The 21,524-nt window shown below is 38.8% G+C and overlaps 1 protein-coding gene across 1 annotated transcript in view; it reads right to left on the bottom strand.

Moving 5' to 3' along the window:
- ANO4 (anoctamin 4) overlaps positions 1-21,524 on the bottom strand; it is a 405,598-nt gene that overhangs the window by 372,151 nt on the left and 11,923 nt on the right. Inside the window, exons 2-3 of the mRNA XM_011934758.1 lie at positions 15,298-15,381; positions 9,058-9,309 (exon numbers count right to left, since the gene is read on the bottom strand). The gene's annotated coding sequence lies outside the window, so the exon portion shown is untranslated. The remainder of the gene's footprint in view (positions 1-9,057; positions 9,310-15,297; positions 15,382-21,524) is intronic.

Genomic DNA, 21,524 nt, shown 5'->3' with positions numbered 1-21,524 from the left:
CAGTGTGAAGGAGACATTTAACCCCAGGTCTTCTGGAGTCAGCCTTTGTACACTGTCCTGCTGCTTGGAACGCTGGTCCCTCACCTGAATAACCTCAACTGAAATTCGCCTTCCCTTCCACTGTGACATCTTCTACCCAGCCAGCATCTTAGGAAACCACAAATCACCTTTCAAAATGCATAAAAATGCCCTATACTTGTTACAATATCTTAACTTAAGTAAGTTAACCCTCATATTCACACTCCATATAAACCAAACCAGAAAATTTATTCCATAACATATGATTAAAATCTGAATACCCCTTCAGGGCTACTTTGACAAAAGGGAAATTTTTAAAGGCAGAGAGGGCAGTAGGAAGATGACATTCCATTTTTAAAAAATCATATACAATGCTCAATTAAAATCAGAAAAGGCAAGAGAAAAAGTAGGAAAAAAGAAACGAACAAATGCAATAACAGAAAATGGTTACAAACATGGTAGATACTAATTCAACTATGCCAATCATCACTTTACTTGTGAATGGTCTAACGACATCAATTAAAAGAAACTGTCAGAATGGATAAAAACACTAGACCCAACTCTGTGTTCTCTAGAAGAAACCCACTTTAAATATAATGGTTTAGAGACTTTCTAATTTACATTTCTCTGGTTTTTGTAGAGGGTACCTGGTCTTCCATTACTCTGTGACATGGATTTAGCTGAACTAACACTCTAGCAGAAAGGCTCAGGCTGGCTGGGCACATGGTGTGCAAGCAGGGACAGGTCAAGGAGTATCTCTGGGCTTCTCTATAAGGGAACACACGAGTCTCCTGGTGAGGTCCAATTACTCTGCATCTCGTGGTCACATCAGTCGCTCAGGTTGCAGGGTCACTGTTTGCAGCACTCTATCTCTGAAATCAAACCTCTGTTTCCTTTGGCATCAGTTCTGAAAATATCTGGTCACAATTTGTTGAAAGACATTGAATTCATGCTATCAAATGGGCACCTCTTCTAAGGTACTCTATACCCCAGGCAAATTCACAGCAACATAACATTGGGCACCTAAGTTTTCAGAGCTTGCATATGTGGAGTACCAGTAAGCTCAGTAAGGTCACCAGAAAAGGTGAGTGAACACCTTCCCCCTCAAGACAAGACACGATGTTCTGCTCAGACCTCAGGTGCACAGGCAAAAGCTAGGCTCCTGGGAAGTGATCTGGAACAGAAGATAGTCATTTCTCAACTCCTCTCCTTTTCACAAATGAGGAACATGTTTGTAAAGTCCATAAGGAATGTTTGGAATTCATTAGTGTTTTGTTTGTTTGTGTGTTTGTTTGTTTTTAAGACAGAGTTATGCTTTTGTTGCCCAGGCTGGAGTGCAGTGGTGCAATCTTGACTCACTGCAAACTTTGCCTCCCAGGTTCAAGCGATTCTCCTGCCTCAGCCTCCCGGGTAGCTGGGACTACAGGAGCATGCCACCATACCCAGCTAATGTTTGTATTTTTAGTAGAGACAGGGTTTCACCATCTTGGCCAGGCTTGTCTCAAACTCCTGACCTTGTGATCCACCCACCTTGGCCTCCCAAAGTGCTGGGATTTCAGGCATGAGCCACTGTGCCTAGCCTAGCATTCTTTTTTAAAAACACAATCCCACCAGAATACCACTAAAGGGAAGATGGTGAGGCCAGGGAAGGAGGGCACAAGGCAAAGGGAAGAGTTCTCAATGATTCTTGCCTATGGAAATGCAGGGAGATTACCAATGGTCTTGGACATTGGTATTACCAATGGAGGACAAAGGTGTTACCAGTAGTCTCAAGGGGAAAAAAATCTTCCTCTTTGGAAAAAAACTCCCCCCATGTTTTTGATTAGGGTATGGTTTGCAAAAGGCCCTTGCTAAAATAGGATCACATGCATTAAAACCCATGAACCCATGATCAATAATGAAGGTACCAGACTACTGCCACTAAGCAGAGCTTCAGAGAACAGGATCAGACTTTGGTGTAAGTCAGTGGTTCTCAACTAGGGGTGATTTCGCCTGCAAGCATACATATGGCAATGTCTGAAAACTTTTTTTGGCCGTCACAACTGACATATCTGTTGGGTGCAGGCCAGGGATGCTGCTAAACATCCTACAATGCACAGGACAACTCCCACAGCTAAGAGTTATTCAGCCCAAAATGTCCACAGCACCAGGGTTAAGAAACTGGTATTAATTAAAAAGAAAGGCCTAAGTGCAGCATGAGATACAATTTACGGCGAGCTAAAGAACACAGCAACCCGAGAAAGGGGAAATCAAAGGTGCTAATCATACTTCACCAAGGACAGCCCTAAGAGAGAAACAAGAACCCTGGGAACGCCCTAAAGGAGGGGACCCATTGCAAAGGCAAGGTACTACACACAGGACAAGAAACTCCCAGGGAAGAAGAAGAGTTAAGAATTGACAATGAACATGGGACAATGAGTTAGGGACCACGTCTTCTGCATGCAGGATGTTTAGCAGTATCCCTGGTGTCCACCCACCAGATGCCTGTGATACCTCCTGCCCAGTTGTGTCAACCAAAAATATCTCCAGACATTGCCAAATGTCCCCAGTGAAACAACATCATCCCTGCTTGAAAAATCATTCTTCTAAGAGGGATCTTTTGAATTTTTATATACATATTTTTCTTATTATTTCATCGTTTCTTCTAGATTCAAGATCTTTTTTTCTTTTTTTTTTTTGAGACAGAGTCTCGCTCTGTTGCTCAGGCTGGGGTGCAGTGGCACCATCTCAGCTCACCGCAGCCTCTACCTACCAGGTTCAAGCAATCTCACGCCTCAGCTTCCCAAAGAGCTAGGATTACAGGTGCATAACACCACACCCGGCTAATTTTTGTATTTTAGTAGAGATGGGGTTTTGCCATGTTGGTCAGGCTGGTCTTGAACTCCTGACCTCAGATGATCTGCCTGCCTCAGCCTCCCAAAATGCTGAGATCACAGGCGTGAGCTACTATGCCCAGCCAAGACCCTTCTTTTCTAAACTAGGTTGTTTAGTCATTCTTTCAGGTGGTCTACATAGAATACATTTTCCCAGTCTTTTTCCAAAAATTTTCTTATGCTGATCTCCCTCTCCAGTGATCACTTAGCTCCATCTGGAATTCTGAATTGACCTTCATTTCCTTCAGCACTTTGAAGATAACAAGCTGCTGTTTTCCAGCCTGTCATTACTACTTGTTTCTCACTTTGCAGGTAATCAATTTGTTTCTCACTTGCAGGTAATCTGTCTTTTCTCTCAAGTTATTTATAAGATGTTTCTGATTTTTGCTGACTCACCATATATTTACATATGGATACATTTTTATTTATTCTATTCAGCACTCATCATGCTTCTTACATCAAAGAATTTGTGTCTCCTCATCAATTCCGGGGAAACTTCCAGCCATTGCCTTTTTAAACATTCCTCATATATATATACGTTCCATTCTTTTAATGCAGAACAGAATTTCTATTAAATGGATGTTGAGCTTTTTCATTCTGTTTTCTACATTTCAATCTCCTCCTTCTTGTTTTTGTATCTCGTATATCTTTGTACTGATAATGGGGTAATTTCTTCAGATCTATCTTCCAGGCCTAATTCTCTCTTCAACTGTGTCTAATATGCAGTTTCAATGGTCATAGAAAACATACTTCCTACATGCCAAGCTCTGCACTGAGCAAACAAGTACATGATCAAACTATTAATTCCTAACTCAAGAACTTTATTTACATCTATTGTGGTAGCCATATGAAAAAACTGTATCGTAGTACAGTAAGAGCAAAATTCAATATGTGCATAAGAATTGCCAATGGAAACAGAAAGAACAAAATATGCTGAGGCAAAAAGGGAAAGAATTCACAGAGGAAACTCTTAACTGAGTTTGAAGAGTAAGAATGTTCTAGGAGGAGAATGTAAGGAAAGGTATCAAAGTAGATGACACAGACGTGCAAAATCATGAGCTTTTAGGAAACAGTAAAGAATCAAGTGTAAGTACTGTGCCGACACATCTGTACAGTGTTGAGAGATGCTGGAGAGTCAGTTAAAGTCAGTTAGGAAGGCCCTTGTGCACCTGTACCATGTACGAAGTGTTTAGACTTTATTCTACTGTCAATGGAGAAGCAACAGAGATTTTCAAGTGGAGGGCAGGAGGAGGTGGAAAAGGAGGAAGAAAAGGTGGGAGAGGGAGGGAGAGAGCAAGAGGAAAAGAGAGAAGGAGAGAGAGAGGAAGGGAGAGAGAGAAAGGGAGAGGGAGTGAGGGAAAGAAGAAGGGACAGAGATGAATTGGGAAAGCTAAACTATGGTCATGGAAGAATTAAGATGCAGGAAGACTTGTAACAAGACTGCCAGCAGCACTAGTCTAGGCAGAGATGGTGAGAGTTTGAGCTGAAATGTCAGCAGGGATGGAGAGTAAGCTCTGAAGTACCAATATTTCTAAAATAGACGTAATTAATATGTTAGCCAGCTGGCTGTGGAGGCTGATGGCCAGCAGAAGGTTAAGCACGAGGGGGTTAACCCAAAAAACTGGATTAGTACTGTGGATGATGCAATTAACTGAATGTTTGTGTCTCTCCAGAATAAATATGTTGGAATTCTAATTCCAGCATGATGGCATTTGGAGGTAGGGATTTCGGGAGGTGATTAGGTTATGAGGGTAGAGCCCTCATGAATGGGCTTAGTGTCCTTATAAGAAGAAGCCAGAGGGCCAGCTCACTCTCATTCTATCCTGTGAGGGTATAGTGAGAAGACCAGCCAGCTAGAAACCACGAAGACAGCCCTCACCAGACACCAAATCTGTCAGTACCCTAATCTTGAACTTCCTAGCCTCTTTTTTTTTCTTTTCCATGAGAAATAAACATTTGTTGTTTAAGCCACCCAACTGTATATTTGCTATGGCAGTCCAAACTAACACAATGAGACTATGCCAGCATTAAATAGAATAATAAATTCAACTTTGAGGACTACCAGAAGGAAGTTCCATTCGGGGTATATAAGTTTTGATAGTCTGGGATATATCCAGGTTGAACGTTCCAGTAGGCAGTATATGTATATATACACATGTAAAACTTGTCAGAGAAATCAGATATGAAAATAATGACTTTAGGGGCATCAGTATGCAGCTGCGGATTAGATAGATAGGAAGGGAGTGATTGAGGATCAGCTGGGGATACAGGAATGACTAGAAAGGGAAGTTGTAAGGTGGAGGTGGTAGTGGTGATGGAAGTTACACATCTTGGTTATCAAAAATTGCATGTTAACACGGACACACAGGAGGGAACAATAGGCACCAAGGCCTACTTGAGAGTGGAGGTTGGGAGGAGGGTGAGGATTGAAAAACTACCTATGAGGTACTATGCTCACTACCTGAGTGATTAAATAATTTGTATAACAAACCCAAACGAAATGCAATTTGGCCATGTAGCAAATCTGCATGTATACCCCCAAACCTAAAATAAAAATTGGAAGGAAATAAAGTGAAAACATAGTTTTACTCTCTTTATGTGACACTTACTAAGCATGAAGGAGTTATTTCCATTTTAATTTTTAAAATACCTTTCATGCCTTATTTTTGTCCTCAAAATATTTCTTGATTTAACCAGAATTCTTATAGTATACCCCAAAGTCCAGTATCTAGTAGCAACTTTTTGAAGTGTAAAGTTTCTAATTATTTTTCTCTTAAACCAAAGCTTATAAATTATTTGTAACAAATTTAATATCCATTAAATACTATCATCATTTACTTCTTAAAAAATTGTATGTCAACCCTACTAAAAGTATCTGATATAGAGATCATTTCCAAGCTTTCCTCCTATGGTTCTCTCAAATGTATCTTATTTTAATTGAAGAAATAATTTAATAATATATTCTGCATTCAATGTATTTTTACTAATATTTTAGTTAAATATTTAAAACATTTTAATACTATTAGCATTTTAATGGCATATTAATTAAATAATTTAAAACAAAAATGTGTGTGTGATCACATCTTGTGAAATCATCTATCTTAACACCACACTGAATTAGAATGCCTGGCTTACTTGTCTGCCTCCTCCACTAGACTCTCAGCTCCTGAGATAGGCGTGATGCCTTACTTAACTTTCTCTCCCAAGGACTTATCACAATACATAACACGGAGTGGTAACTTACTATATATTGATGGATGGATGGATGGATGGATGGATGAAGGGATGGATGGAGCAAGCCGGACACGGGAGACAGTTTTTCTGTAATAAGGAAGAACTACATTCAGGACCACTATGCAGTTTCACAAGTTGTTCACTGCACAAGGTGACAAGCAAGGTTAAGTAAAGTCTAACAGAAGAGAATCTACTGTAGAAGTTAGTCACACAATGAAGGGAGAGGATGATGGAATAGGATGGTGACAACAGTTAACACAGATAAATAAAATGAGAGCTCAAGAAGCTCTAGTCATTTAGTTAGTGTTCTGCTATTAATCATTCTTTCTAGGATTGCAGAATGGTGGGATTTATAAAATAGAAAAATGATTTTAAAATGTGTTTGGGAAATTCTTAAGAAAATTCTCACAATCCATAAATAATTGTACAGTTACATTGTGCCTAAAGCTCGTCAGCTCCTCTATATCAATCCCAAAGTTTATAGAGAAGAGAGATAGCTGAGAATTGTGAAGGGATGTCTGGCAAAGTCTGGAATTTGTAGGGTATCCTAGTATAGTTGAGCTGACTTATCTCACCTCAGAGTTTTCTTCTAACTAGCCACAAAAGCAAAAAATTAAGTATAAATGAGTAATAAAATTAACTGTATTTTAAAAACAAAATAAAATTAAACCTTATTCTTTAAAACACAAAAAGAAAACTATAAGTTTTCACACAAATATACATATTAAAATCAACAAATTGTTGAAAGAAATCAAATAAATGTAATAACTGGCCTACACATAATCATTGTTGAGACTTACAGAAGCTATACCAGCATCTATAACTTTCTATGATAAAATGATTATCAGATGCTTGTGTAGTATATATTTGGATATCCAGGCTTACTTTGTTAGGCTACAAATAGTAAGAATAATAATAAGCAGTTGCCTGGAAAAAATCATATTTTATTGCTAATGGAAAGTTTCCAGGAATGAAGAGAATTATAGGCTTTTGTTTGTGAAAACCCACAAGTTAAACATAGAAACCTCTCCCAAAAATCAGATCAACTCTGAGTATAGTCTCTACGGAGGAGGAAAAAAGTCAACTAAGGGAACCATAATAAAATGTTAATCTGGCAGCTGCCATTTCACACCCCTTTTTGCCAAAAAATGCCATAACCTTTCAGCTACCCTGGGCAAAGGAGGTACTTTATATATTAACTTCTGATTTTATTAAACTAAAGCAAGCAGAGTCAGCTTTCCTTCACAATAAAAGCAAAACCCAGAAGATTTTAAACTTACTATACAGAAACATTTTCAAGTCCCAGATAGTGATTTTTTCCGCTGTCAAACTGACCTTCAACAAGGACAGTCAGAAAGATGGTTACTTTTGCCATGTGCAGAACTGGTGGTATGCAAATGTTCCCCAGTGCTCTTCAATACCAATCCCTGCTATTTCAATTCAGTCATTTGACTAAAGAGCCTTTGGAGGGGGTCCTAAAGGTATGTATGGGAACCGCAGGAATCAAAATCCCAGGAAGGAAAGCCTGCCGAATGCAGATTGCTGAAGCTCACCCTGTGCCATGGACACAGCATCCCCTGGGGTAAGACCCAGGAATCTTCATTTTTAACAACTGCAATGCTGATTCTCAACATTTAGTGATGTCTGCAATCTACTGCTTTGAAGATTAGTTTTGATAATCTGGAGCTTCTGCAACCTCAGCATCTTACCTCTAGGTGGCAGCATCTATGAATTGTTGAGTGTTGCCGTATCCCAACATTCAAAGATTTATTTCCAGAACCAGAATTACACATTGGATTTGGCTGACTAAACCATTATCTCTAAGTGCTGTATCTATAGAAGGAAAACATGGCAGGATAGATTTTGCATAATTTAAACCTCCAACTCAGATTTTAGAAATAAAAACAATTAATTGGCCATCCTTGCATGGCCATTTCTGCAGCTATTTCCAGGGTGATGGAAGTCATAAATTTCAAGGCAGGATGTTGTAAGCATTCTTCTCACCCTGACTGTTTAATTCATGACTTCCAAGGATCACATAGATCAGCAGTCAGCAAACATTTTCTATAAAGGACCAGATAATAAATATTTCAGAGTTTGCGAGATGTACAGTCTCCATCACAATTACTCAACTCTGCCACTGTCATGTGAAAACAGCCACAGACAATACAGAAATCAATCAGCGTGGCTGTGTCCCAGGAAAACTTTATATATAAATACTGAAATGTGAATTTTATATAACTTTCATGTGTATCAAAGTATTATTTAAAAACTTTTTTTTCCAACCACTTAAAAACATAAAAACTACTCTTAGTTCTTGGGCTGTACAAAAACAGGTAGCCAGCCAGATTTGGCAGGAGTTTGCAGACCCTTGAGATAGATCAATTTGGTGGAGCAACATGAATTGGTATTAACTACAGTATTCAAAGATGACTTTCTGCTGACGACTTTTTTGAATACACGAATTTAGTCCAAGATAGGTATCTTGTCACTAAATAGAGCATTAAATAAATTAAAGCCATATGACAGATCTTGGAATTTTGATTCAGAGTTGATTTCTAGATAATATTTTACCAAACAGAACTAGCACTTAGGTCAAATATTTCTATACACATTCAACCTTCCTTCTGGTATAGCAAAGCTATTAAAGGCCAGTGAGAGCTGGGCACGGTGGTGTGCATGCCTGTAGTCCCAGTTATTCAGAAGGCTGAGGTGGGAGGGATTGCTCAAGGCCAGGAGTTCGAGACCAGCCTGGACAACATAGTGAGACCCCATCTCATTGAAAAGAAAAGCCACTATGAACATAGAGGTATTGTTGGGGTCCATCACATCACACAAGCAGAAATACAATGCAATTTATTCAGCAGGCAAATGTGTGAAGGAATCTTATATACACCCAGTCCTGAATCTCCAACAGGAAGTCAACACTTACCTGTCGTGTCTTGACTCAGGGTTTCCTGGCTACTACTGCTGTAAGAAGGCACTGGAGTGATAGACAGTGAGGCTGGACAGGACAAAGGTGTGGCCTGGTCAGTCTTGCGGGTGAAGGATCGGTGGTACACAGGGATGCCTGCATCTTTGGAGACGAAGAGAGGCAGATCTGATGGGAGGGTGGGTCTGCCTTGTACGTATGGATTTTTCCAGTGCGTGAGCCCAATTGCCACAGGCCCAGCAACGTCATAACCTGGTGAGATAAACATATTAGGTGAGTGGCAGCAATCAAAGCCATATAGTGTGCTTATTTTCATTATTTTCATACTTCCCCAAAATCTTAGCTGTTAGTCAAACCAAATGCCACTTGGGCTAAGAATGTATGTTCACAATAAACAGGCAGACATCATCCCTCTTGATGGCTCTTGTTCACTTAATCAACTTATGTTTATTAAGTACATGCTAAGTGCCCACTCTGCCTTCAAGGAGCTCAGAGTCCAATCAAGAAAGGAAATAAGACCTGTGTTCATAATTTAAAAATTATTTAAGGCCTACTATAAGCTAGAAATTTTGCAGAACTGATCTAGAATCCTCACAGCAATTGTACACGGGACTATCACAATTTCAGTCTTACAGATGAGAAAACTGGATCTCAACCTGGCCTACATCAAGTTCCAGAGGCAGAACTTAAGCACAGATTTGACTCCAAAATCTATGTTTTTTCCCATAAATTACAACTAAGTATAGTACAAAGCAAGATGAAAGAAACCATTTTAAAGTAGATCAGAAAGTGCTCCTCTGGAGTTCAGGGGAGAGAGCCTTTCTAGGTATATGGTCTGGGACATGGGGAAGCTAGCATGAATTTGGATGAACCTAGGGCATATTATGCTAAGTGAAATAACAGAAAATGACTGTATGATCTCACTTATACACAAAATCTTTATATATATGTATATATAAAAATTTACATATATAAAAATGTATATAAAGTACGGAATTTAAAAAGATAAATTATATTATAAAGATTAATTTAAATTAAATTATAATTTAAATTATAAAGATTTTTATATACAAACTTTATAAATTACATATATACATATACATATCAAGATTTATATATATATATAAACAAAGAGTAGACTGGTGATTACCAGGAGCAGGGAGGATCAGAAGACAGAGGTAAAAAAGTACCAAGTTGTAATTAAGTTATATAACTTGAATAAGTCTAGAGATTTAATATACAGCATGAGAACTAGAGTTAATAACTTCATATTGTGTGAACTGGAAATTTGCTAACAGTAGATTTTAGGTGCTCTTACCATGCACACGTTAAAAACAGTAACTGTGAGATGATGGTCATGTCAAGTTGCTTGACTGTAGTAATCATTTCACTATGTATACCAAGACATTATGTTGTACACCTTAAATATATGCGGTTAAATATATCAATATATATCTGATTCATCATAAACACTTAATAAATAACTAAATAAATGTTCTTTTTCCAAAAAAAAAAAGTCTCTAAGGAACTTTGGACTCTCTAAGATTTCAGATTTTAGCATTTATTTTATATTTATAGCATATACTTAATTTTGAAAAAATATAATTCACACAGCTAACAAGTCTTTTTTTAATTAGGAAATTTCTACATCATTTACTCTGAAAATGGAGTTCATTAGCAAATATTTTAATCCACATTATTGATATAAATGCGCTATGACAAGATCTGCATAATTATGATGAAATATAAATAGATCAGTCTCAATCTGAAAGCAACAACGAAACCACAGTATTTTGATGAGACAACCGTCCAGGGAACAGCTGATACCCAAGGGGCAAAAAATAGGAATGTCACATTGGCACCGCTGATAGCCTGCCCATCCTCCCTCACCCACCATCATGTCACCTCTTGGGGAGGGAAGCAGGAACAGGGGTCTCAATTCCCACTGGACCCAAAACTGTGAAGAAAGAGATGGAAAGAACACCCCAAATTGTAAGCTGTCTTGAGAAAAAATAATGTTAACTATCTGGTTCTTAAATCTCTCATACAATGGCTAAAATGGGAATTTACCTAGAAAATAAGGGGCTAATCAAGTATCTCATGAATAAATAGAATAGTTTTAGAAGGAGTCCTTCTTCTGTTCTCTGGATTTTTTCACCCCACTGCTTTCAACAAGACATAGGTTCGTCTAGGAACCACATTACTAGGAAATCCACCCATATGCTATTTTCCTAAATGGAACACCCTCACAAATGTGATACTTCTGTGTGAGATGACTGTTTTGTAAGAGAAGGAATGAAGTACAAGAAATGAAAGAAAACAAAGGAGATTTTAGAAAAGAACTCTTGGATGATACATACATCTGTCCTCCCTCTAGTACTTTGAGTCTAAAGTTGTAAATTATTTTTGTTCTTACTATAAATATTGCAAAAGTGCTTTGCACTGGACAGACTGTGAGCAGTGGATATAGGCCGTTGCCTATGCAGAATCATTCCCCTCCTGCCTCCCAACAGAGCCAAGACTTCATTTGGGAATCTGTCCCACCCCACACAGCCTTGTGACCCAGGACACAAGGCTCCTTCCCATCCTCATCCCTGTCTAAAGCCTCAGATGAGCCTGATAGGGCTAAAAATAACGCCATCTCCCTTGACAATGACTGGCTCAAGGATGGTCGTGGGACGCAGCCCTGCCCAGTGAGATAGGAGGATCTACCAAGGAGCTACAGGGGAAAGTTTCTCAGCTCCTCAAGCGAAGGCCTGAGGAGGGCACCAAAGCTTCTTTCCCTCTGATCATTGTCATGTCTGAATGCAGTTCCTGAAACCCTACAGCCATGTGGTTGCCACCATGAAGATAAATTGAGAGAGGAAGGCATAGGGGAGAAGGCCTTTTACAATGTCACTGAGCAGCTTAATCAACCCATCCTAAAGACAGGCCTGCCTCTGGTGTCCCTGTTATGTGAAATAATAAATTTCCTATCATTTCAGCCCATTTGAGCCAGGGAACTGAAGCAGTAATCAAGAGCCTTCTGGTTACGCTGGCACCTTTTGGGAAGATTAAGCATCTGTCATATCTACCTCCCCGTCAGAGGTTAGTTTTCTAGGGCTGCTGTGACAAAGTACCACAAACTGGGTGGCTTAAAACAACATAAATTTATTTTCTCACAGTACTGGGGGCTACGAGTCCAAAATAAGGTGTCAGCAGGGCTGTGCTATCTCTGAAGGCTCTAGAAGAGAATCTGTTCCATGTCTCTCTCCAGGCTTCTGATGTTGCCAGAAATCCCAGGGTATTCCTTGGCTTGGAGATGCATCACTCATATCTCTGCCTCTGCTATCACACAGCTCTCCCTGTGTGGTCTCTGTGTCTCTTCCCTTCTTATAAGGACACTACTCACATTGGAGTAGGGCCAACCCTAGTCCAGATGACCTCATCTTAACTTAATTACATCTGCAAATACCCTATTTCCAAACACGGTCACAATCACAGGTACTGGGGATTCGAACTTCAAAGTACCTTTTGGGGGGTACATTTCAACTCAACACCCTGACTTGGTAGCTAAACCTGACTGGACCAGGGAAGGCCACACTTGGCCCAAGTCTGCAAGATGTCAGGTCACAAGAGTGTCATTCAACAGGAGCCTGATGACCTGGGCTCAAATCACAGCTCTTACTCTCATGTGTCCTTAGGCAACTCTTTACCCTCTCAGGAACTCCATCTCCTCATTTATAAAATGGGGGAAAATAACACTGTTTAACCTCAGGATCTTTTTGAGGATTAAATGAGTAAATACAGAAAAAGTAGTTAAAACACTGTGCTTGGCAAAAAGCTCCCCAAAAGTATCTGTTAGCTACTGTATCATCCTCACACTACCCCTCCATTTTCATTGAAAAAAGCATCTTAAAAGAGAAGTCTCTACTCACAGCCCTTCCCTCCCTATTCAGAGCTCTGCAACGTGGCTCCCAACCCACCACCCACTCACGTGGCTCTCAGGATATCACCTAGGCAGACTTTAATTTTCAACCTCCTCGGTCTATCCTTCTAGAAATTCTCGGGGCTTTCCAAGAAAGGTGCTTGCTTGGTTCTCCTACCTCTGTCATTATTTCTATCCTTACCATGCTTCCCCCAAAGATTGGTTCTTGGTCCTCCACACACACACAACGTACTTATTCTCACTCTTATTATCTCATCTTCTTCCAAAGATTTGACTGAACTCTCTGTGCAGATAGTGCCAATATCTTCATCTCATGAACAGGTTCTCCATATTTCTAATTTCCCATGAGGCATTCTGAGGTGAGAAGTCTCATGGGCATATCAAATCAACACATCTAACCTATCACCATCACACCTTCTTCCTGACTTCCACGTTCCTGGGAACAGCTCAGATTGTGTCACCCTGATGTGAAATCTCAGGGCACACTTACTATCCCCATACCCAGCCAATGACCAGTTCTGCCAGCAATTCCGTCCCTCTCCCCCAAGACCTGCCTCTTCATCCCACCTCCCTAGTTGATTTCTGTCTCATGTCAAGACCAGAGTCACAGCCACTAACTCTGTTACAACACCAGATTCTCCCACGTGAACTCCAACCTGTTCACCACCAGAATAATCTTCTCTCATCTATACGTTTGTCCTGTCATCCCCCTACTGTGAACCCTAAATGACCTCCTACTACTTAACTAATGTTTAATGTCTCACTAATGTCTCTGGGAATGGCATTTTAGGTTACTCAGTGTTTTCAAACCAGGGTCTGTGAGCTCTCCACAAGAATTCTTAAACTGTCTTTGTTTTTCATTTAAAAGTCAATCATTTAAAAATTAATACAAGCATATTCTGGACCAAGTCCTGCCAGTTAATTTTAATGTCTGGGTTTACTTTTGTGTTTCCATCAGGTTTGGCACCAACTGGTACAATGAATGAGAAAAGGGGAGAGATGGATATGCCAAGGTACATTCATGGCAAATAAAGATCCAATAACCTCACATCAGTGAGCAATAACAGAGATTTCACAGGGGGTTGAACTGAGAAAGGCGGCAGCAATGCAGAGTCATCATGAAGTACCTACCAGTAAAACTGTACTGCACTCAAAGAACCAACATCACTGCAGCCAGTACCCCATTGCATTACAAGCAGTGACTGCACTTCAGCAAAATAACAACATACATCATATTAAATTAGTGTGGTAAATTTGTATCTTTATTTGAGTTACAGAATTTTAAATCTGATTTGCAAAATCAATTTTAATGGCTATTTGGAATACAAGGTGTCTATATATAGTTCTATGTTTGAACATACCTAAGTAACCTCATAATAAAAATAATTTAAATCCATTTTAGAGGTTCATCATTAGTGCTTTGTATAGGCATCCACATTGCTGGAGTTTAAGAAACCATGGCATAGTGTTTAAGAGTATGGGCTTTAGTGTCAAACAGACCTAGAATGAAATGTTGGGTAATTAATTTCTAGCTGGGTGGCAAAGCTCAAGTTTCCTCATCTGCAAAATGGAGAAATAACAGTAACTTGCTCATAAAGTTCTGATTAAGTAAAATAATGTATGCAGGGAGTCACGAGCAGCTGGCCAGCAATAAGTGCAAAATAAGAATAAGCTGTAACTATTATCTTCATTTTTCTTTTCTGATCTCTAAGTCACTGCCCAACATTCTAGAATCAAGAAAGTTTTGAAAGGAAATGGAAAGGAGAAGGATTCATCCAAAAGAAAAATGGCACAGTTCACTCTTCTACTTGCGACCAAAGTAACTGGTGTTTAAGGTTGAGTGAGCATAACAAGGAAAAAGTCTCACTTTTATTTTCAGCATCACTCTAACACTTGCTTAGCATGTTCTCCAAACAGCAAAGAGTAGACTTTACCATGCATTTTCAATTTGCGCTAATTTCTTTTAAAAATATATTAATATAAATCTTTAAAAAGCAACTTGATTGTACTATCAAGTGCATAATAGTACAGGTGCTACATAAACGAAGGGGTTAAATCAAATGATGAAGATCTAGGAACAAGAGATGACTTAACTCCCTGGACATTTCCTCCATCTAATTCCATGCAAAAGCAGTAAAAATCCACAAGAGGGCGATCCAGAAAGGTGAGTCCACAAGCAATTGCTCTGTTCTGAAAATAAATGTCTATGCATTTACATTTTCTTCCCTCTCCTTCCCCAGCCGTCCCCTCGACCTCCAGCCTTTCCAGGCAACAATATTTTTTAAAAAATTCAAAATGACACTAGTGCTCACCTATGGTGATCTGACTGACACAACTGTAGTAGCTGCCCGTTGTTGCAGAGGAAAGGTTATAACTTCCGCTGCTCACATCTTTGTCTGTTAAGAAAATAAAAGACAAGAAGGTTAATTATAACCTAGTAGACACCATGACCACAATGTAAATATATGACTGGTGGTAAATAAATGAGCTATCTATATCTATGACACCGGTAGTCCCATACTCATTTATTGGTATCAATGCTCAGGGAGAGCCAGGTGCCAGAACCTGGGATGGGCACTTTGAACATTTCAATAAACAACCCAGACAGCCACACACAGGCAATTTCAGTTTCATTTGGCCATTATTACGATGGGAGAGTGAAGGGTGCTTGGGCATTTGGGGGCAGGGGCTTAGACAGGAGAGAAGGTGCCTGATCCACACTATAGACTAAAGAGTATCAGGTAAGGTTTCCAGGAGGAAATTTAACATCCTAATGAAAACCTAAAAGGTGAGTACATCTGACTGGGCAAGAAGCAGATGAATTGAGGGAAATGATGCAGGCAGGGGAGCTGTCATCCCCGTCCTCCATCCTCTGGAGGCTAAGAGGCCACAGGCAGCTTCGTGGGTTAGCAGCTGAATGCAGTAAGGGAAGGAGAGATGAGCAGCAGCCAGGTTGCAAAGGGTCTTGTAAACCAAGTTAACAAGTTTGGCTTCTGCCTAGAAAGCAGGATCCTATTTTTGTTTTAGAAAGATTACTTTGTGGCAGTTTCCAGGACAGACTGGAGGACAGGGAGATGAGAGTAGAAAGACATTTGTGAGGTTGCTGCAGTATTCTGATGAGAAATAGTGGTGGTCAAACCATGGGAAGAGTGGCAGTGGAGACAGAAAGGGGTGGATGCAATGCCCTCAAAAGCTAAAAGTGCAGCACAGGCATCTATTTCCTCATTACTGTGAACAGAAAACGTTCTAGGCAGAGGAGGGCAAAAGAAATCAAAGCCTCACAGGTGCATTGTGTATCAGCATTTTCACCCATAACATTTCATGCACGAGGTAGGCACCACCCTCACATCTCTGATGGAAAGGTTGAGAATCCAGGTGACTGAGTGCTGTGCCCAAGGTCACACTGATAGCACATGGCAGAAGAGAGCTCAAATCTGGATCAGGCGTACTTGAAATTGTTTATGAAACATTGCAGGAACACAAAATTTAAAAACTCCTAGAAGACAACATAGCAAAAAGAAATCTACACGGCAGGGATGTTTTAGATATAACACCAAAGACAAGATCCATGGAAAAAATAATGGATATACTGGATTAAAAATTGCTACTCTATGAAAGATAATATAAACAGAATGAGAAGACAGGCCACAGACTGGGAGAAAATATTTGTAAAACACATATCTGATAAAGGATTGTTAGACAAAATACACAAAGAACTCTCAAAACTCAACAGTAAGAAAACAAATAAGCTGACTTAAAAAAAATGGGCCACTTTTACAGACACATCACCAAAGATGATATACAGATGGCAGATATACACATGAAAAGATGCTCCACATCAGACACCAGAGAAATGCAAATTAAAACCAACATAAAATACCACTACACATTTATTAGAATGGCCAAAATCTGGAACACTAGCAAGACCAAATGCTGGCAACAGGACCTCTTATTCATTGCTGGTGAGAATATAAAATGGTACAGCCACTCTAGAAGACAGTTTGGCAATTTCTTACAAAACTAAACATACTCTTACCATACCATCCAGCAATCACACCCCTTGGTATTTGCCCAAAGAAGCTGAAAACTTATGTCCACCCAAAAACCTACATATAGACGTTTATAGCAGCTTTATTCATAATTGCCGTAACCTGGAAGTAACCAAGATGTCCTTCTGTAGAGGAATGGAAAATCAAACTGTGGCATATCCTAGCAGCTTTATTCATAGTTGCCATAATTTGGAAGCAACCAAGATGACCTTCTGTAGAATAATGGAAGATAAAACTGTAGTATATCCAGACAATGGAATATTATTTAGCACTAAAATGAAATGAACTATCAAGCCATGAAAAGACATGGAGGAAACTTAAATGCATAATACTAAGTTAAAGAAACCAATCTGAAAAGGCCAAATTCTTTATGATTCCAACTATGTGACATTCTAGAAAAGGCAAAACTATGGAGACAATAAAAAGATTAGTGGTTGCCAGGGGTCAGAGTGGAGGGAAGGAATAAACAGGAAGAGCACACAGGATTATTAGGGCAATGAAATTAGTCTGTATGATACTATAATGGTGCATACAAGTCATTATTAAATTACCCAAATCCATAGGATATACAACCACCAAGAGTGAGCCCTAATATAGACTATGGACTTTGGGTGATTATGACATGTTGATGCAGGTTCATCAATTGTAACAAATGCACCACTCCAGCGGGAGATATTGATAACAGGGGAGTATATGTGGGAACAGGAGGTGTTTGGGAACTCTTCTGTAACTTCCTTTTAATTTTGTTATGAACCTAAAACTGCTCTAAAAAAATTAACTCTTAAAACAGGGAGTAAGTGATTTTAAAATATTACAATAAATACATGTTTTCTAATATAAGCCACTATAGGTTAGAAGAGTCATATTAAATAGTTCCAACACTGGCCTAAAGGCAACATTTGAACATTATGTGGCAATAAGAAAATTCTGATCTATAATGGTGAAAAGTATAGGTCTGAGGGAAATAAATAATCATTAGGATTCAGTCAAATGCATCCAAAGAGAAAAGTTGCCTAGAAACATATCAGTTCAGACTTTAATGGGAACACAATGTGGATTGACAGAGAAGATGGCTTTGTAGGTGAATGTTCTTAGGAGGAAAGAACAGCAGGTACCTGGACAGAGAAACGAGGAATAGGAGTCATCTTTAAGGGGTTTTCTATAGGTGCCCTTGGTTTGAAAGCAGTTGGGAAGTACTGACAAAAGCAGGTGGTAAGCCAGAGGACAGAGAAACAGTGGGCTCTCAGAGGCCACTGCACGTTCACAAACAGAAAGGTAAATGCTAGGAAATATTTTTAAAACTATTTTTAACATGGGAAAACTAATTCTAGCAAGTGTATGTGGCCAACTCCTTCCCTAAGAAACATCTCCAGTCTCTAGAATGCTTACTGAACAGCTAGCCACACCTCCAATACTAGCACTGGGCATGCAAGATTGCACTGGTTTACACATCTCCTCAACCATGAGTTTGTCCAGGGAAGGCCCAAATGTTATCCGATTTGCAATTTCCAGAGTTTAGTGTTGTGGCTGGCATAAGGTAAATGCTCAATGAATATTCATTGGCTTTAAAAAAGGAAAGAACAAAATTAAAGAAGGAACAAATAAATGACTAATTCTCCTTCCTATTAATTTCAGAGAGGTTGCTGCGATCAAAGAGAAAGCACTGGGCTGAGAGCCAGAAGACCTAAGTTGGAAGCCCAGTTTTGCTACACATAACCTCTTTGAACATGCCAAGTTGTTTCATTTCCTTAAATACTGGTTCCTCCACCTGCAAATGGTGACAATAGTACTTATCTCACTTTTGGGGGGCAGGGGAGGAGGTATGGTTTAAAAAAATAAATCAGCTACATAAAATGCATAGTTGGCAAATAATTCTCTATATATTTGTGGAATCTGCTGAATCAATAAAATTCAGACTTAAAACATATCAAACTAAGTACTCTAAAGTTGTCATTCCTCATTCTTTTTAAATTCTTCTCTAGGGATCTATCCTTATAAGATTTTGGAAGGAAGAAGACTTTCACAGGACAGGTCAATGGCATCAAAAAATGTATACAGAGAGAGAGAGAGATTTACAAGCACAGAAATGACTATGAATGGGGAAGACAAAACGAATGAAGAAGAAAAGCTTAATGAGAAATTAGTAATCAACAAAGAAGCAGAGTGCTTGAATTAGGAAATGAATGCCTAGGAAGAGGCTATGAACAGTAAAACTATGCCAATTTGAATCAAGTCTAAATGGTAAAACCAGGGCAATAATTTTGGTGGCAATATTTTGAAAAGACTCCAAGAACAAAAGTACGAAGAGCCGCGGTAATTGCAAGTGCAAAGTGATGACATGAAGGAAGGTATTCTTACCTACTGGAATTAAAACAAAAAGGCTAGATTTTACAGAAGAGCCTGAATATCCATTTAATCCTTTAAGAACCACCTAGAGTTAAATGATAAAATCATATAACTAGTGGGAAAACTTGAGACTATGAATTAGGTTAATGAACATTGTGGGTTCTAGAGTCAGTATCCGGATTAAACAGTCTGTTCCAACCTCTGACCCATTATTTCTTCTCTATGTGGCTCTGTTTCCTCATATGTAAAATAGGAATGATAAAGGCACTTATAATATTACATAAGCATTTGATTATGTAATACACGAGAAAGTCTTTATATAACAGGACCTACCACATAGAACCTATTCAATTAGTGTTAGCTTTTTGGTTTTTTTGAGACAGAGTTTTGCCCTCGCTCTTGCTGCCCAGGCTGGAGTGCAATGGCGGGATCTCAGTTCACTGTAACCTCCAGCTATATTTTTATTTACTACTTATAAGAAACAAGATATCCATAAGATGGAATCCCATACAGCAAAGAAAATTAATAAAGAGAAGCTACAAAAATATTATGAATCTCACAAGCAAAATATGGAACGAAAGAAGCAAACCGAAAATATCTGTGATTCTACTTATAAAAGCTTCAACAACAAACACAACTAAATTATATTGTTTGTTAATGCATAATGGATGGTAAAACTGTAAAGAAAAGCAACAAAACAATTAGCACATAGGTGAGCATGGTGGTTCCACTGGTGTGGAAGAAGTGAGTGTGTTATGAAAGAGTATGGGGGGGGTGGGTTCAGTGATGCTGGAAGTGTTCTGTTCCTTAACCAAGGTGGTGGCTACATGGTATACATTTTATAATTATATATTACATTATACATTTTTCTTCCTCACTTGTCTACATGTATATTATAGTTCACTATAACTTTTTAAAAGAAATAAAGAGGTGCAGAGATTATGGCAGGGCAAACCTAGAATATAAATTCTGTAAAATTATCTAGGAAAAAGAAAAGGCTGTGGAATTAGACACCATCAGTTACTGAGCACCCACTCTTTGTCAGGCACTATGCTGAACATTTATTCTTTCATTTATACCCATTATTTAAACTTCAAAACAACTCCTTTAAAGTAAGGTAACTCTATTATGCAGATGAGGAATTAGGGGCTCAAAAAATTAAAGAACTTGCCCAGAGTCACACTCACAGGAACTTACAAAGCTGGAATCAGAATCCAGGTTTGTCTTACACCAGAAAAGTAATTGAGAGCACAGGCAAAGACAGAAGGAGGACAGATTAATATCACAAGTTGGGTTAGGCAGGTTACTCCTGTATCTGGTGTCACATCTTTGACAGTCAGTTATCTGATTTGCTAAGCACTGAGGCTCATAGAGAACAGGATCTACTCTGTTTTCAGAGGACTGCTCAACAAAAAAGTGTGGACAAAACTAACACACATTTTATTTATCTCAAATTATTTGGGGGCATACTCATAAACAAAACAAAAGAAAATAAGGCCCATCTCAACACTCAAACTATCTTACCTTTCATCCTAACCACCACGAAAAAGAAAGCACAGTGCCTATTTATGTCTTTCCACGGAATGTGGAATTCTTGTAAATATGTGGGTAATTCTACTGTCAATATAAAATGATAATTTTAATGTCTAATGTAGGAGAGTTTTAAAAAGAACCAAAGTTAAATACTAAACAATAATAGTCTACGAGCCAGGAGCTGGGTGCTCAAAGTCAAAGTATTGTTCCGAGGAGAGATTAACATATTAAATTTGGAGTTAGTTAAACAAAATACAATGAATAAGTGTAGAATTTGTTAAGTAAGATTGAAGTAAAAGTGCAAGGGCAATTATTAAAACAGTAGAAATAGACTAAATTTCCAAACCAGTTCGTTGTGTTCAAAGGGGTAGCGATGGGGTAGGGTGGTGAGGAACAGTGGGAGAAGGAATATAACAAAAAAGTTCAACTTTGAAAAAGGAAATAAATGAAGGGGAAAAATCATAGGAAAAATACCGAAAAAGTACAAAGTAAAATGGTTAAAAAATAAGTTCAAAGATAGTAGTAATAACAATACATGTAAATGGTCTAAATTTGCTATGTAAGAGACTATGAGATGGATTTCTAAAAAAAAAAAAAAAAACTAAATGCTG

This window comes from Colobus angolensis, unplaced genomic scaffold (genome assembly GCF_000951035.1).
Source record: "Colobus angolensis palliatus isolate OR3802 unplaced genomic scaffold, Cang.pa_1.0 Scaffold10, whole genome shotgun sequence".
NCBI lineage: Eukaryota > Metazoa > Chordata > Mammalia > Primates > Cercopithecidae > Colobus > Colobus angolensis.
This window is presented reverse-complemented; position numbering and strand designations above follow the sequence as displayed.